Source organism: Rhipicephalus microplus, chromosome X (assembly GCF_043290135.1).
Source record: "Rhipicephalus microplus isolate Deutch F79 chromosome X, USDA_Rmic, whole genome shotgun sequence".
Lineage (NCBI taxonomy): Eukaryota > Metazoa > Arthropoda > Arachnida > Ixodida > Ixodidae > Rhipicephalus > Rhipicephalus microplus.
The window spans coordinates 10,692,277-10,711,473 of NC_134710.1; the positions used below are offsets into that span (position 1 = coordinate 10,692,277).

General features: G+C 44.3%; 1 protein-coding gene across 2 annotated transcripts in view; it reads right to left on the bottom strand.

The window, feature by feature from the left end:
* Positions 1 to 11,910: 11,910 nt before the first annotated feature.
* The window catches only part of LOC142777428 (uncharacterized), a 179,692-nt gene continuing 172,405 nt past the window's right edge, over positions 11,911 to 19,197 (bottom strand). For both annotated transcript variants that reach the window (XM_075881811.1, XM_075881810.1), the window contains one exon: positions 11,911 to 13,268. The gene's annotated coding sequence lies outside the window, so the exon portion shown is untranslated. The remainder of the gene's footprint in view (positions 13,269 to 19,197) is intronic.

The window sequence follows — 19,197 nt, forward strand, 5'->3', positions numbered from 1 at the left end:
ACAGGGGGCCAAGAATTTGGGGTGCTGGAAGATGAGTCCTTTTGAAGACGATTCGCGGCCGCCTCCATTATACGAGCCTGGGTCATCATCGGGCCACAGACGATTGTTTGGGTGTGCTGGGGCGGCTCGTTGCGGTTGCATGCAGGCTCGTGCGGAGGGTGATCTCGTCAGCAGCATGCTCAGAAGGGGCGTCCATCATTACTGGTAGAGGCGATGGGCCGCACTGGGCGATGTCGGAACTAAAGGGAGACGAGAGGGATTTACACTTCCTCTATATCTTGTTAGCCCTAAAGAGTGTTTGAGACAAAATATGGCTCAAGAGGGCAAGGAAGAAAAAATAATAAATGGCGCACGGGGGTGCGCGAAAAGCCGTGAAAATAAAAACTGGGGTTAAAAAAGGAAGCATTTAAGCGCCCCTAAGATATGGGTCCCCACTAGATGTTCGCGTGCTCCTCCAAGGAAACTGGTCGAGGACCAGCCGAAAAACACGCCCGCTTTCATACGCCCATCTAGCGGAAAACATATCATCCTCTCCAGAGGCGTTGATCAAGCAAACCCCAAACGCTAGATAATGTGCTGCTATGTGCGAGGCATTGCGAGACTCTTTATGGCCTCCGAGATGGCGAGCGCGCAGCGTATATCTCGGAGGTCATGCGAATCTTGCTTTAGATGAAAAACCTGTATGTACGTGTCTACTGTGTGCGTGTGTTTATGTGTATGTAACAAAACATATTAAGTTTGCCCTTAGCGGTTGAAGGGTGCACTAGGAGCCGGATTTCGATATCGCGTTCAAATTTTAAAATCGAAGCTTAAGGGTGCTCGAATTTTGGATTTCATTGAGTATTTCAAATTTCATTCATATAGCACCCAGTAGGCCAAAAATGAGCTCGGTTTTCTTTTTAACTGCATAATTTACGAGGCAAAAAATATTGTACATACCAACACGTAGGAACTAAGCTCATCACCAGTTGTTCTCGAAAGTTCATAATGGGTCAGCATACAATTATTACCGTTAAAAATAAGAAATCTTGTGTATGGATTATGTCTACAACGAAGAGCGCAAAAAAACGTTTAAATCTTGTAGAGCAAAGAATGATATTTAAAAATATCTATATATTGATGATTATTATTTTACTGGCTACAAAGTAATTGATGTAAATTTGAAAAGACCTATGAATTTTGTATTTGAAAGAACTTTTATTCTTACTCCGCAACGGCAGCTACGTTTTCGACTACTGAGGCTGCTTTCGAACACGCTCACATAAACACTTGCAAATTTTTTTGGTTATTATACAGGCTAAAGTGAGCGAGAAATATTTATGCACAAATATTTTTTCCGGGACCAAGTCTTAAAGCCTTTCTTCAGCGTGTCTCAGAAAAGCCCTTTTCTGTGTAGTTTTTCCGCGTACGTGCTGTATGTTTTGGTGGCCCAAACGAGATGACAGGAGTGGACCATGAGACATCTTGTGCCACAAGTGTGAAAATGCCCCACCCCTCTAACAAAAATAAAAGAAGCTCTAATGCAGGCCCCCGCAATTGCCTACTGGTGCGTGGCAAACGATTTCAGATGTCAAGGATTTCCCCCCCTTTGAGATTCTACGATCTCTACTGTGGGGCTGTTCGCATTAAAAAAAGTGCCAATTACTGCCAATATCTTGAGAGATCAGTGATGCTTTTCTTGTTGCTAGCAGTGATTATTGAATCTGATATTGTGTATATTGTCATATTGAAAACAAATAGCTTCACCATGTACCACAGTCACATTAAGCCATCACAAGTAACAAGCAGGTCTAAAGCCACTATACAGTGCTAAGGTCCAGCAAAATTGTATAAATGACACTTTTTGAATGAGCATATCTATTATATAACTTTTTCGCTTTAAAACGTTTTCCGTGAAACATAAACTTGAGTTATAAAAGTGTTATTGTGAGTTCCTGTAACAAAGACACATTGATTGAAGTTTATTCGTGTGTAGTAGCGGCAGAGGAAACGTTTGTTACTTTTTTTCAGTAACAGTAACGCATTACCTCTTTTTTTGTCAGTAACTTAGGGCGGTAACGACTTCCAGTTTTGTTGAAGTAACGAGTTACGTATTTAGTTATGTTTTTCAATAATGGCTACAACGCTACCAGAAACATAGCTGTCATTGCAGAGAGTAAAAAGCAAAACTTCTTTTCAAGACAAAGTTAATATGTCTAATCAGAAAAGCTTGTGTTCTGCAGTGTGTAGTTGGAACACACTGCAGAAAAAGGCCGTGCTGCAAAGTTGAGGAGTTGAGCAGGCTGCGCTTTCCCTGTTTCATTCCAGTTTTTGTCCTCAACTTTGCAGCGCAGCGTTTTTCTACAGTATGTCCATTCAACCTTGTAGCGACTATTTTGTCGCAATGAAATCCCCCATATTTAGACATTTTTAAAAAATGGGTTTCTTTGCTCTAGAAGTTTTATACAATGTTCCTTCACACTTTGTTGTACATACATTTCGCTCACAGGACGCGTTATTTGTAACGGTAATATTTGCGTGTTACATCACTATGAACTTTCTAGAATGACTGGTGACGAAATTTGTCCTCCCGTGTTGAATATGTGCGATAATTCTCGTCTCGTGAATTACGCAGTTAAAAAGAACACTGAGTTGCTTTTCGGGCTACTGGGTGCTACATGCATAAAATATAAAATAATCAAATTTAGAGTTTCATTTTTTTTAATATTCGTGTCGATCTCAAGTGAAATCACCTGTTTGCGTCAGTGGCGTAGCCAGGGGATGGCTACGCCACTGACGCTACACCCCCTCCCCCCACGCTCTTTGATTTCTTTTTCGCGATGGCATCATCATCATCATCAGCCTGACTACGTCCACTGCAGGACAAAGTCCTCTCCCATGTTCCGCCAGTTAACCCAGTCCTGTGCTTGCTGCTGCCAATTTATACCCGCAAACTTCTTAATCTCATCTGCCCACCTAACCTTCTGTCTCCCCCTAACCCGCTTTGCTTCTCTGGGAATCCAGTTAGTTACCCCTAACGACCAGCGGTTAACCTGTCTACTGGCTACATGCCCGGCACATGTCCATTTCTTCTTCTTGATTTCAGCTATGATATCCTTAACCCCCGTTTGTTCCCTAATCCACTCTGCTCTCTTCTTGTCTGTTAAGATTACACCTACCATTTTTCTTTCCATTGCTCGCTGCGTCGTCCTCAATTTAAGCTGAACCCTCTTTGTAAGTCTCCAGGTTCCTGCTCCGTAGCTAAGTACCGGCAAGATACAGCTGTTATATACCTTTCTCTTGAGGGATAGTGGTAATCTACCTGTCATAATTTGAGAGTGCTTGCCGAATGTGCTCCACCCTATTCTTATTCTTCTAATTACTTCAATCTCGTCGTTCGGCTCTGTGGTTATTACCTGCCCTAAGTAGACATAGTGTTTTACAACTTGAAGTGCACTATTACCTATCTCGAAGCGCTGCTTTTTTCCGAGGTTGTTGTACATTACCTTCGTTTTCTGCAGATTCATTTTAAGACCTACCTTTCTGCTCTCCTTGTCTAACTCCGTAATCATGAGTTGGCATGCATGATGCCAAATGAACTTTAGTCTGCTCGGCCCCACTTCAGTTCAAAGAGCGCAGTCCTCTCTCCACCTCCCCCATCCCGCCAAAAAATGTTCTGCCTAAGCTCCTGCTTTGCGATACCTGCGGTTAAGAGACTTACTGTGCTGCCCTGTATATGCCTTTAAATGTTGTTAGTCTTGGTGTTAGTGTGACAGTGGTATCAATAAGTTTTTGTATAAAGAGAGGGTAGTGAGAAACCAAGCCAACCAAGGTAGCGAGCAGAACCTAAATAAAAAGCTTTATTTTCGTCACAAGGAAAAATTTTTCCTTTGGCGCCTCACTCACGTTCATTTTAAAAGCTTTCTTGCTGCAACTGGGTCACGCTTATCGTCCATGATGAGCAGAATTCGGTGTAGGCAGGCTCAATCGGAAGTGCACCTGTAGACGGGCTAAGTTACCGGCTGTCCCATAGATGGGCCAGGATTCCACAAAAAGTCAGTTATAAATTGGGCTCTAAATCGACAATGCCCAACTTGGCCGATTTGATGCGGTGGTCGTTCACTACGCTGTGCTCAGCGAGTTTAGTCCTTCGTCACTCGAACTTGAAGACGTTAGTTTAGGTTACCGTAGGCTCTCGAAGACGTTTTCGCTTTGCCCACGTGCGAAACGTGACAATCAACTCGTGGTATGAACTAAACGAGTCTACGTGTTTCTCATTCGGGCAGCCCGTCTTTTGGGCACGGAGAAGCGCAGGCGTTAGCAAGCAATCTCCTACACTCTATTTACATAAAAAGCAGGGTTTACAGTTTGTCACGGTGGATCCCGTGCCTTTCTTCAAGCTGCGTGTGGCGATGGCCCAAACTCCCTACATGAAGTTGCAGCGTTCCAGTAATTTCTATCAGTAATTTTCACAAAAGAAGAAAGAAAAGCGATTCTATCCTCGCCTTCTTTATCAAAGTCTTTAGGCGGACAGCTGACCAATCCTGCGACAAGAGCATTCATCGGGGTGAGCTCTGGAACAATGGCACCTACATGATGAAAAAATAACGAGTAAGGAGACACCACAAGTTACCTAAAAGTTGTAACGTAGGTACATTATTCGATATCGTTCCAAAATTGTAACGAGTACGTTACCAGACAGTACCGCCGTGTTTACGTACACCACGTACACCACACTAATATGGTAACGTAAAATCTGAAAAACGGTGCGCGTACAGTAAGCGGTACGGACAACGTGCGTATTTGCGCATGCGCACTTCGATCCTGCTATCATGATTGGCCTGCTATACCCCGCTAAGCCCGGGATATGTATCTGCCTACTAAGTTACTGAAAAAAGTAACGCGTTACCAGTATCGATGTTACTTGGAACGCGTTAGCGCCAATACCGCGGCAAAAGTACACCCACATTCTACAGCCACCTTGCTGTGGTCCAAGATGTAAGAAATGCAAACACTTTCAAGATGACCCAATTCGCAATGTCGATAGTTAGCTTTTCGATCTACCCAGACTAAGAGCCGGCTTAAACGACTCCGCACATAAAAAAATACCCTAATGCGCGACGAGACGGCCTACCACATGCCACCAGTGGTTTCATTCAGTGATGTTAAACAACTTTTTTGTTGTTCAGATTCTGGGTAAATACGTGAAACACCAGGCATACAGCATTTGCGCAGCGGTGGGTTTCTTTTAGAAAGTGTGGAGCAGAAAGAATTCTATAAAAATTACCAGCAATAATTCTTGCGCTGCTAGTGAAGCACTGCAGCTGTTTCTCGAACTATGTGTAAAACAGAAATTTGTGAATTATTTAAGGTAGTGGTCTGAAATATTATAATTCACATTTACAAAGAATTGTAGTTTCTGGAACGTTGACTCGGCGCCCAATCACTGCGTGTTGCTGTATTGACAACAGAATAATACAGTAACAGAAAAATAATAAACGATTAAGTCTACAGACTAAGTCTACACCAACGATTACCCCTGTAGACATAACCTGCCTCCCGATTTTCGTAAGCAGCTAACGAAGTGCGTAAACCTAAGTTAGCATGGAGCTAAGGCATGCCGAACCACCGCATTACTTTTTCACTGCCAACTGAGCTGAAAAGTGGCACAACGTATCAGGAAGGACGCAGTGATGAGCTTGTTATTCATGGTGAAACTTTCAGCGCACTATACGAACACTGTGGGGTCTCCATACGAAGAGCGCCATGCTCTTAGAATGAACGGACACAGGAGACACGGTCGGAACGAACCAAAAACCACCCACATTTATTTAACTAATTTTTGATCGACGATATTGTCCGCCGAATTAATATGCATCAACTTTAATGCACACGCTAGGACAGCCTTACACACAATCACACAACATTCAACCAGATAACAACCACAAGAACACACTCAAAGCGGCTTCGCCAATGCTTGACTTACCACGACGGCCCACGGCAGGCGGCCCACGGTGCAGTCCGCCTAGCAGCCACCGCTAGAAACAACCGTTCGCGCTAACCGCCGCCCTACAAAGAGACCCGCTCATCTGTCCCGTGCCACCACCAAGGCCTTTCGCCAGGTTTCACTGCCGGCGCCACCATTCTAACCATGATTATGATGGTGGGGATCAACGCTCGTGAGCACAACGCCCCCCCCCCCCCCCCCTACCACTCGATAGTTGTCACTCATGAAGGTGGCTTATACACAAGACACATAGGCCATGAGGCGCAAACGGCTTTGCAGGGCGTGTTAGCACCCCCCACAAAACATACGAACAAAGTGAAGACAGGATGCACATAGTCTTAATGTTATTCGACCGTGTCTTCATGCAATGCGGAAGCATATTTTTTTCTTTTCTAACGACTGATGTATGTTGTCAGTGCTGCATAATATCCTTACGATATCTTGATCAGGCTCTTTAGAAGCCATTCTTGGGCAATGTGATTTGCACGGCGAATGCTGAATCAAGTGAACACATCGCTCATTCTTTCTCTTGTTGATTGCTTTTGTTAGCCCGATACCTAGGGAAGTATCTCTGCCTTTCTTTACCTAAGCACGGGATAGTTGTCATGCTGAAAAAATAGCCAAGCTTTTCAAACAGGTAACACATGAAGAAAACATACCACTAAATTGGGAAGCCTAATCGTTTTGCATGGCATATATGAAGCACAAAACTACAGCTTTGTATCAGAACACTGTTAGAGCTCTCAGGTACAAAACAAATGAAAGCGTGTACACGGAGTTAATGATGATGAGAGGGGCGAAGTGCTGGAGGGTTTCATCGCTAAAGCGTGAACCATTCGCGAATATCGCCCACTACATTATAAAACACGTGACAAACACTGCATAGATTTATACAAGAAATTTTATTATTCGTAAGTGGTAGCTATACGTAGCTTCCCGCCCCTCTTCATTAAAACGGCTTTATAGTCTGTGAAGTGGTGGATTGGTGATGAGGCATAGTGGGATGTTTGCAAGGACGAAGTAGTGTGCAGTTTGCAAAGGTGTAACTATGGGTGGTCACGCACAAACAAGGGATTGGCACAGTGGGACAATCTATGGTTCTTTAACGCGCACCTGGATACAAGTACACGACCATCTTGCATTTCGTATTGGCTGCCTCTAAATATTCAGTATTTGCTTTAAGGTCGGTGAAGTGGTGGATTGGTGATGGGCGTATTGGAATGCTTGCAAGGACAAAGTAGTGGGCAGCTGGCAAAAGTGAAACTATAGGCGGTGACGTACATACATCAAAGGAATGGACAGACCCACGCCTTTAGGAGCCTCACCTCTGAAACATTTTAAAGAGCCGTTAGTTATTGATGGAGGCACTTAAATATCACAAAACCCGACAAAGCGTTTGCGCTTGTCGGCCTCCCCTCTCTAAATGCGTGTCCAGCGCAGGCCTTTTAACAGGGCCATGACGCGTTAACCCAACATGCAGTTCACAGTGAAAAATACCTGTAATTAGTGCGTTGTGCCTAAATATATGTGAGAAAGGAAGTGTAAATGAATGTTCCAGTGCAAAATAGGAAGCCACCAGCTACAGACCACCCCACCGCCGGCGACCGCCATGTTTTCGTCACGTGTGTGCCATCATGTGCTGCATGAAGCGAAGTCTTCTATCGAAGTTACAGCATTGCAAATCATAATAATTTATTAACAAGCTCAAGAAAATTTAAATACCTTGATTGACCTCACAGCTGGACACGTATGAAATTGTTCACCGGAATGCAGCCTTTTTGATCACGGCAAGCAGACGCTTCTGGTGTGCTAAGAACACAGTAATTATTTGTAAATTTAATGCTCGACCACGCTGACATTTTATGAGCTTGTTTATAGAAGCACAAGAATTAATCCAAGTAATTATGATTGAATGTACCCTTCATAGGACATCTTGCAAACTTTCATTTGAAACCATGCAATATACCCTTTAAATTGACTTGAATTGCAGAACAGCCGTCTGCCTTCGGCTTTCTGAATGTAAATATTTTAGTATAAGCTTGAAAATATTTCGCATTTTCGTCAAGTTGAGCATGTTGTAAATTCATCAAGAAAAGGAACATTCGACAAAGAAAAACGATATATTCCCCGGTATATACGCGGCATCATACACAAAAAACCAAGGTGAAAAGGCTAAGGAAGAATTTAAAAATGAATGACTAGTCAACTCGCAAACACAGGCTCACGCTAGCCATGAAAAGCATGAAAGTAAAGGTAACAGCATATATAAATAATCATTTTCTTAACAGTCTTAGTCACTTCCTAAAGACGCCCTCGCAAAACGTTTGTAATTACCATTCACGAAAGGCCAACCCCCGTCCTCTGCACGGGATAATGCGAAAAGAGCTAACCTACCGAATGAGTTCTTTCGTTCCGTTTTTATACCCCATGGCGATCACCATCGAAACTTTAAAACTTCTAACAAAGCTTTAGCATATTTTAACATAATGATCATAGAGGTAATATGTCGACTGTTATATTAACTCTACGCCAGAGGTGGTATGCTTAAAGATGTCGTGAAATGAAAATGAAGCTGCCTGGTTGTAACTTTGCGTGCTAATAAATACGCACAAAGATTCCAAAATGTTTTGGTGCAATGTTCAATGTATATTGATGATATCCGTTTAAAATCATTTTTTTTGGGAAGGGGGGGGGGTTCCTAATCAGCCATGCGGCACTACTGGTCGCCATAGAGACTAACCTGTGACGTTAGTGGAACAACATGGTAAGAGAAGTTATAAAAGCGTTCACTTTCTTTTGCTCGAGAACTGGTTTATAAGAACCTAGGAGAGAAAAAATAATGCAGCAATTTTCGGGCTCTCAGCTCTATGTATTGTGGAGGTATGGCGACTGATCTGCTTGGTTCCGTTTTCAAGTACATCCGGGCTCCGTCACATGTTGTCTTTGCTCACTCGGTGCAGGCATTCAAGTGTTTTTCCTGTTGGTTGCGTTATGTTGGTGTTTTATGGCGTGTTTCAAGTGGCTTAGTCATCGTCATGCCTATACTTAGTGGTCATGTGATGTCACTTCCGCCGTTGTCACCCTCTCTCGCCTTGCCCGGGTACCTACCTAGGTACCTACAGCAGTTCACGTGCTGCAGCATGGTTTGTTGGGGGCTCGTCATCTGTTGCTGTGTACGATTTTGAAAGGGAAGCATTGTGGTTTTTGTTTCATACTTTAACGAGCTCATCGGATCACGAAGGCCTCGCTTGTTCACTCAGTACAAGACCAGAAAATCAAGATGTGCGACACGTATACCAGCCACCGCGTACACCGGCTGCCCGCCACGGCCTACGAGGACCCATTATCTCGCTTTCATTACAAACACTACAAATTGCGTGGTCCAAAATCAAGTGAATGGCTAAAGTCTCTCGAGCCGCAATTTTAAAAGTGGGTGAGCGAAGCGCAGCAGCTCCCATCGAAAACAAGTCGTGCAGAGCTAAGCAAGTTTACAAGAGATATAATATTAATAATATTATATTGCTGCGGCCCAAGCACCAAAGTAGCAGTGGCCCCCCCTGGTGTTTAAAAGAGTGCTTATGTTGAGCTATTTGATTAAAATTTGTGGAAACAGCCGATGAACTTATTATACGAGGCAGATAGAGACTTCACGTGGTGCGTGCCGTGGTAATGCCGGTCATCACTTTTTTTACGCGTAGGTTTCGACACCTTTTTCAACTTGTATTTTAGTTTTGTTGTGCGCTAATGCACAGTGGAGTCGCTGAAAATGATGGAGACAGTGTTAGGAAATAATTGACCAATTTTGGAAAATCCTCACCTCTCAACTTGAACTGATCGGCTATACTATAAATTGAACTAATGATGTTTCGCATTAGTTTTCACAGTTTATTTCAATGCAATACCCGAATTTCCGCAATCACCATCACGATTTGAACCGCCCCCCTGACCCGCTGATTGTGCACACAGTGGTCGTGGACAAGTTTGTATGTACTGTATCTTGGTCAGCTATCTCTGTTTGCAGGTAAGTGCTTGGCTATAGCACTTCCCCGTAATGAAGCTAAACCCGAAGAGTCAAATATCACCGAGATTCTTCAAGTAGTTTTTGTTCATCCGCACCAGCCAAACACGCCGGTACTTTTCAGAAAATCGCAATGTGCGTTCTCAATTTTAGGTAATAAACTTCAGCGAAGAAACAACCCAAAGCTCTGCTCCCTCTTCGAGGAATACTAAATCAACTTGCCTCACTAGCAGCTGATATTTCCTCAAACTTGCATCGTGAGGCAAAACTAAACGGGTGCAAGCACGAGGAAACAACACGGCAGCGATAGGCGGCGGAGCCGGTAGGTACCCGGGCATGTCGGTGGCCCATTCCGGAAGTGATGAAGGGGCGCTGTGTGACGCGCGTGGACACTATGTATACCGTGTTTCTAGTCAGGCGTGCCGCACGACTTATCAATATAGAAACAACGTATGTTACGGCTTTACGGCGCCGCAATTGAGATAGCAAGACGCTAGAAACCTCGGTGAGCTGTGACTCGACAAACATCGCCGCGTCGCCATGCTTAGTGGACGACAGAGACTTTTTATTGGCTGAATTAAAGGGACGCCAGCTTAAGAGTTGAGGGTTGGTTGAAGAATCGAAATAGTGCTTTTATAGCCATTAAACGAACCCGGACGATGAAACGAGTCGTTGTATATGGGCGGCCAGGATTCAACACACACACACGCTTCGTTTAAAATTTTCGGGAAGCATTTCAGGATGCCCTAAACGTACTTGTGAAACTATACATAAAAATGAGAAAAGCCCCCCCTCCCCCCCCCCCCCCCGGCAGCACGGACTTCCGAATGACTAAGATAGATAAGGAGCTAGCGACCCATTGTTTAACAATAATCTATGAAAAAATCTTTAACCACTTAAGCTCCACCAAATGATTGGAAGATCTCAAAAATAATATCAGTCAACAAGTTAGGAAATAAAAAAAGAACCTGTTTACTCGAGGCCCATCTAATTTACTGGCAGCTCTTGCAAACTGCTTCGGTACATAATTTTTAAATATATAAATGCTCATCTCGTGCAAATTAGCATTTTATCACCGGTGCAGTAGGAGTCCCGACAGGACTCATCCACACTCACTCAGCTTGTTGAACTTATAATACATCTCGAGTAGTCTTCACCCCGCGAACCAAACAAACCCTTCAATTTTTTTGTTTTTTGGGAACCTTTCATCGTGAATCTCATCAAAAACCTATACCAGAATTTGAACACATACTAGGCAAGCAGCCCGTTAATTAATGAATAAAGGATGACCCATCGAACCGGATGCAATTGGTACTCATTAGGCACACCAGATCTCATGTAACATTTGAAGTATCTCAGGGTAGTGTTTAAGCTCCAGCACTATATCTCGTCATTAATAATTATTTACCTGCAATTGAACAAAAGACTTGTTGCTGAGGACTGCACACACTACACAGAAATCACTTGTGTAATCGACCGTGCCACCAATGCGTGGAAAACAGTGTCCATGCGTGGTGTGCTATAGGCGGCAAATGAACGCAAATGTTCAACAAACAACTATTTGCGAGCAAGAAGCAAGCACCTCGTACACGGGTTTCCTGATGCCATAAACAATGACCTGGTAACAGTAGTTTCAGAGAGCAAGTACCTTGGACAAGCAATAAAGGCTTACCTATTATAGATGGGATTGCCGTATAATTATTATAACTAATACAGAGCAGCTGTTTTTCTTAAGCGATGCCTTTGTCCAGCGCCCCGTGAGAATAAAGTAGTAGCTTATGATACACTCGTTAAATCAGTAATAAAACGTGCTGTGGATGCTTAGTTTCCATCGGCTAATAAATTAATAACTATTAAAAAGAGAATGCAATCAAAATTCCTAACACTAATTTTGAATAAACTCCCAGACTCTCCAAGGACTTTATTCAAACTGGCTGGATTACTCACTTACTCACAATTGAAAACGCATGTCTGATTGAAACTGCTTTATCAATTATTTCATTACAAGATCAATGTTTATAGGACTCACTACAGCTCTACCGTACACATAGGAATAACTCGACTAAATCATTCATGCACCATAAACAAATATCGCCTTCACATTCATTGTTTAAATTCATTTTCTCTTCCCGCCACCCTTATGAGAGCACGATGACTCTCCTTACACTAACATCAAAACTTTGTCACTAAACACCTCTCTATCTCTTCTCGAAAATTACAGGGTACACAAGCATAAACAACAAACACTTCGCACCTTTTGTTAGTGATGTATATTACTATTAAAATTTATCCTGCAACTCTCATGCCACTAATCACAATTAAGATTTTACATTTTTTTCTATTTTTATTAACGCTTACGGATATGTTGGGCAATAACTGCATGATCATAATTATATTGGTATGTTATGATGTGTCAGTGTTGTACAGTTTGGTGTTCACAAATCTGCATAGTTAATTTGCATATATGGATTTTTGTATCATCCTTTCACTGCCTTTAAAAAAAGGGTGCTTTATTATTTTTATCACTACTTCTGGAAATTTCTTGCTTTCACATATTTACACAGGCAACATTACGTATTCTTCTCGAACTTAAGTGACCGCTATCAATAACGCGGAATTATTCGATGGCACACCTATAAATGCCAACATGCGTCACCGCTAGTGAGTTAATCGACGGTCGACCTTCTGTTGGACGACGATAGCGCCAGTGTGTATTGCTGTAATCTGGCTTTATTTCGTTGAAAGACCAGCAGTTTGGCCTGTGAAACAGTTTCATGTGGAACATACCGACTGCTGCATTCATCGACGTCCCAATCACATGACAATATTTTGTGTCCTTCTTGCAACAACCTTCAATGGGGTCGCCACTGTGTACTAAATATAAATAATCAACTAAATAAATTCGTAATGCGTTGCCAAGACGGCTGCAAAGAATAGGTGCCCCAAAGCATTCCCTATGAATTTGAAGTGAAAAGTAACACAGGGACTGAACTGGCGACTTCGTTCAGAAGCAGCAAGTTTTTAGAATATATGTTATGAATGAACCGTAGTGGTAACTTATGCCTGTGACATTTTTAAGTACAGCTATTCAGTGCATCACTTTGTAAACCACAGAGTGGGCTGGGTGGCTCACAGACGACCCTATTTTGTATGAATATTGTAAATAAACATTGATGAGACGTGTTCGCCCACTTAAGCAGTCCACAGAGAACCATGGCCTTGGTAATGCTCATCACGTTGTCATCGCCGGAACGAGATGGTCCCCTGCGCATAAAATGTACAATAACATTGAACTAGCAGTGCTGACCTTCTTGTCAGAAGAAAATTATGGAGGTTGCATTACTAGTAAAATGCCGGGATCGCGTTGACTTCCCTTCACGTTTTTCAGCTTTTCACCTTTTTCTTGCACTGCACGATTATTGCACTGTCCACATTGCGCCATCGCACTCAACCAATGGTAGGGAGTAACCTACACAACTTTCATAGTGCCATACGTCACAACTGCGACGAGCATAGAAACAACGATTGATGTTGGTGACGATTTCAAAATGTGGCGGATATTTACTCTTGCTGACTAAACATCAGAGTACTAAAACTGTGGCACAAAAGCTGTTGAGACGCCAACCTCTTACGATCTCCTGTTCATAGTGAAACAGCGTGAAGGCAATGAACAAAGAGATAGTAGACAGCTGATAACCGGCTGCTTCGTTAAAATCTCCCTTTTGATGCAATCTTCGGCTCGTTAGCTGGAGTACAAAATAAGGCAAGAGATTGGGGCACTATGGTTTGACTGTGCCAGAACTAAAAATCTCGAATGTCAGACATTGCCTTAATATCATTTGAACAATGATGATTCAAGAACTTTTGGCTCATAGACTATTGATCACCAGGGAATACTGATGTCCAAGAATTGTTACTAAATCACTCCTAGGAAATAAGTATATTGCAGGTATTTAGGAATTTCACAGTTCTCTAAAGGTTAGATCGGTGCAACCGGTCGATCAGTCACGATTACAGCATCAACCATTGTTGACACTGCGCTCCAGGCTTGAACATGTTGTTATGCTGAGTTATGACCACCTTCAAGCTTCAAGTTATGACAGTCTTCAAGGGTTCTTTATAGGTTACATTATAAACTTTATTTACGCACTGTAAGTTATGAGTCTATCTATCTATCTATCTATCTATCTATCTATCTATCTATCTATCTATCTATCTATCTATCTATCTATCTATCTATCTATCTATCTATCTATCTATCTATCTATCTATCTATCTATCTATCTATCTATCTATCTATCTATCTATCTATCTATCTAGTTTTGCTAGCTTCATACTGGCACGGGCATGTAGAGGGTTTATGACTGTTGCGCGGCTAGTTTCATCATTACTTGTGTGCACCGAAGGATTTGGGCTGAAAGACGACGACGAACTCATGATGCTCGATCGAAGCTGTTTCTCTGTTTGTTACACTGTTACTAGGAATAATTTTATCACCATAACAAACTGGTGGAGGTTCTGGGCACAATCCCAATTCGCTAGTTTGAACTGGAGCCACTTCAAGCTTCTGCCACCGTTTCAACAAATCCGGAGGAAAACGTGGCACTTGGCTTCAGCCGCCGCTTGCTAAAACTCCCTTCTGAGTTTGGTCCCTTGAGCTCGGCAAGAATGACCACTACAATAGGAAGTAAGGTGCAAGAGAGCCGCGTAGATCAACTCACATCCACCCCAAGCGTCGTCTACACAGCACGCATCCCGAAGCTGTTTTATGGTGATGTGTTCGTGGACGTAGATGTCTGGCTAGACCATTTTAATCGGGTCGCAGCCGCGAATGAATAGAATGAAACCAAGAAGCTTCACCCTGTGTATTTCTTACTTGAAGACTATGGTCGCTCCTAGTATGAGAACCTTGAGCCGTCTATCAGAAGAATTTCAGGGACCGCTGTGCCAGACAGTCAGAAATCCCGAAACGAAAGTCGAGCAGGCTCTGCAGAGCCGGGTTCAGAAGCCAAATGAAAACGTGGCTACATTTATCAAAGACATGTCACGCTTGTTCAAACACGCTGACCCAGAAAAGGATGAGACAAAAAAGTTCGACTCGTCTGCGGGGTGTCAAGGAGCAACTTTTAGCTGTACTCAAACGCAAGCCCCCAAACACTGCCGATGAGTTCATTGCTGTAGTAACTATCCATAGAAAGAGCTCTTCTGCAACGCTGTCTGTAGTACGACCGCCAAGCTTCTGTCGCCATAGTGTCACCTCTTACCTGTGAACAAGACTTATCAGCACTCCGTCAGCTAGGGCGTAGCATGATCCGCGAAGAGCTCGAAAAAGTTTGTCCTACTTCTACTCACCCGAGTGCAACGATTCTGGGTGGCATTATTCGCGATGAACTCAGAAATGTGACCCAACCATTGCTCCCAATGCGTGCGGAAGCTCTTGCTCTGTTTTACGCCGAAGCATTGAGGAGTCCTCAACCTTTTACTAGACGCCGGCTACCCTCAACTTTTTCACCACCACCACGTCAATTCGCTCCTGCAAATAACTACGAGAGCACAATCCAGTATGACGTTCCGCACGAAGTCACCCGTAAATCTGACGTATGGCGCACCTCTGACAACAGGCTCTCTAGCTACCACTGCGGCGAAGCGGGCCATTTCTACCGCCAGTGTGCGTATCGCAGGATGGGCTTTCAGGGGTTTCACCCTAGGGCGCGTCGACCCAGCAACGGAGAGCGTCCTCGCGAGATTCAGCAATACGCAGCAGCCGTTTCTTCCTGCACAAAGCCATCGGCCAGGCTCACCTTTTCCTCGGCTCCTCGGCTTGCCTAGTCGTTACGCCACGTTCTCTGGTGTATGAAACAGAATCCTAAGTCCTGGCCCACGCAAACAAAAAAAAAACTGAGACCAGTGGCCTCCGGGGGTGGGGCCACTGTTGACCGAACGGACAAACATTCTCCTCTATGACCCGTTGACGATGCCAATTTCTGTGTCACCAAATTTTCTGAACGTGCCGCAGCGATTTCCGCCGATATTTCTATAACCGTCGACAATCACTCGGCCACCGCACTCGTGGATACTGGCGCCGATTGCTCCGTTATGAGGGGTAACTTCACGGCTGCTCTCCGAAAAGTGATGACGCCTTGGAACGGTCCGCAGCTCTGTACCGCGGGTAGTCATCGAGTGACGCCGGTCGAAAGGTGCACTGGTGCTTCGACCTTCATCGGGGCTTTCGTCGTACTGCGGCAGTGCTCCAGGCAGGATATCTTGGGATTAGACTTTCTTGGACAATATCGGGCTATTATAAATCTCCGAGAATGGCTGATGACGTTTTAACGTAACGCACATTCTCAGGATTGCGAATCTACGCGATTGCGAATCACGTATGATGACGTTGCGTGTATTCGACTATTCAGTTACAGTACTGCCTCGTTCCAGTGTTCTGGTTAACGTGCTGAGCGACCGACATCAACGGAACGGCTTTCGGAGTTGTGGAAGGCAATGTGGCCGCACTCTTGTCTCGTCAAGTATGCGTCGCCCGTGGTCTCATCGAACTGACACAAGAGCCTGCGAAAATTCTACTAACAAGTTTCAGTCATGAATACCAGCACTTCGTGAGGCAGTGAGTCATCGCTTAGTTCGAAGACATAGGAAACTCGAGAGTCAGCTTATCATTCGCGCAACTCTTTTTCGGTCTTCACGACGACAAACTGTCTCCGGTTAAGCTTGATTTGAACTGAGCACTACCGACTTCACAGCAAGAGAGTCTTCGCTCCCTCCTACTTTCTTTTGGTGGGTGCTTTGCTATGACGTCCTAAATCAAGTAGACGCCCATCGCGAAGCACAGAATCATAACAGTGTCCAACAAAAGGCCTATTCAACAACATCCTTATCGAGTGTCCCGCAGAGAACAAGACGCCATTCACGACCAAGTGCAAGAAATACTTGCTGACGACATCATACGATCATCTACAAGCCCATGAGAATCGCCGGTTGTGTTGGTGAAAAAGAAAGACGGCACATTGCGTTTCTGTATTGATTATTGCAAACTGAACATCGTGACAAAAAATACGTTTATTGACTTCCTCGCATCGGCGAATAACTCGACCGCCTTTGAAACACTCGATATTTTTCATCCATGAATTTGTGCAGTGGTTATTGGCAAATTGAGGTCAATGAGCGTGACCGGGAAAAGACCGCCTTCATTACTCCTGAAGGGCTTTTTGAATTCAAGAAGCTTCCTTTTGGACTGTGCTCTGCTCCCGCAACTTTTCAACGAATGATGGGCACAGTTTTGTACGGTCTCAAGTGGCGATCGTGTCTTGTCTATTCAGATGACGTCGTCGTTTTTTCAGTGATTTTTGAGCAACTGCTCAAGCGTCTTCATGCAGTACTTGAGGTGCTCTGAACATCTGCTGTCGCTGAAGCCCGAAAAATGCTACTTCGGCTACGAGGAGGTCAAGTTTCACAGCCATGTCGTCAATAGTGACGGGATTTGCCCAGACTCTGAGAAAACACTGGCTGTTGCTGCCTTCCCAACTCCAACAAACAAACAGGACATACGCTGTTTTCTGGTTCTTTATGAGCACTATCGTCGCTTTGTTCCAAACTTTTCAAAAATAGCAGAACTCTTACACCAACTCACGAGAGACAACGTTCCTTTTATGTTGGTCCCAGAACAACATGAAGTTTTTGCGAGCTACGACGACGCCTCAAGACTCCCCCAATCTTGGGTCATTTCGACGAAAATGATGACACTGCAGTGCATACAGATGCAAGTAATGTCGGTCTCGTAGCCGTTCTTGTGCAATGACAGGAAGGTGTCGAGCGAGTGATTGCCTGCGCTAGTCGTACATTATCATTGGCTTAAATGATCTATTCCACCACAAAAAAAAGAATGCCTAGCTAGCTGTCCTGTGGGCCATAGCCAATTTCCGACCATATTTGTATGGGTGACTGTTCAAAGTAGTCACCGACCACCATTCTTTGTGCTAGCTTGCAGGCCTCAAAGACCCTTCAGGCCACCTCACTCGATGGTGTCTTCATCTACAAGAATTTGACGTTACGGTGGTTTACAAGTCGGTATGCAAGCACACCGATGCTGACTGCCTATTACGTGCCACAGTCGAGTCGATTCCTCCTGCCCAAACTGACGACGAAAGTTTTCACATGGCCGTCATAGCCTCCGACTTGGCTGAAAAGCAGTGTGATAACACAGAACTTCGCCCAATCATCGACTATTTCGAGAACAAGCTTGAACAGCCACTACGAACATTCAGGCGCACGATTTCATAATTTTTCTCCGTTACAACATCCTGTACAATCGGAGCTTTGATCCCAACGCTCGAACCACCTTGCCATACCATGTGCGATGCGAGACGACATCTGTAAGGCGTGCCGTGACGAATCATCTTCGGGGCATCCAAGCTTCACGCGTACTCTGGGTCGTATCCGCCACGCGTACTCCTGGTCCAAACTGTCGCCTATCGTCAATAACTACGTCCAAACCTACCGAGACTGCCAGCGTCACAAGACTCTGCCCATGAAACTTGCTGGTCCTTTATACCCTGGGAGCCAACCAAGCACCGTTTCAACAAGTTGGCATGAACCTGCTAGGCTCATTTCCGATGTCTTCAGAGGGTAATTGCTGGATAAGAATTGTGACGGACTATTTAAACCGTTAACATGAACACTCCAACATGGTATGGCAAGCGATGTGGCGGACTTACTTCTTCATTCATGCTGTCATCCTCCACCATGGGGTACCGAACGTGGTTCTAACCGGCAGAGGCACGGCCTTTACCGACCAACTGCTAGAAGTGATGACACTCAGCGTCACCGTAGATCGCCTGACGCCAGCTTACCATCCACAAGCTAACCGATTAACAGAATGGCTCAATAAAACCATCAAAGACATAATTTCCGTGGATGTCAAAGCGGACCATAAAAACTGGGACAGTGTCCTTCGTTTCGTAACTTTCGCATATAACATCGCCGTGAAGAAACTACAGGATTTACAACTTTCCGCCTGCTTCACAGCCGCGAAGTTATTACGACGTTAGACGCCATGCCTTTACGTGACGCCCTTACGGCCACCACCGAAAAGCCTGGCCAGTATGCGCAGCGCGCAGAAGAAGCTCGACCGCTAGCTCACTTGCGCATTCGCTCAGCAACAATACGATGCTCACAAGTACAA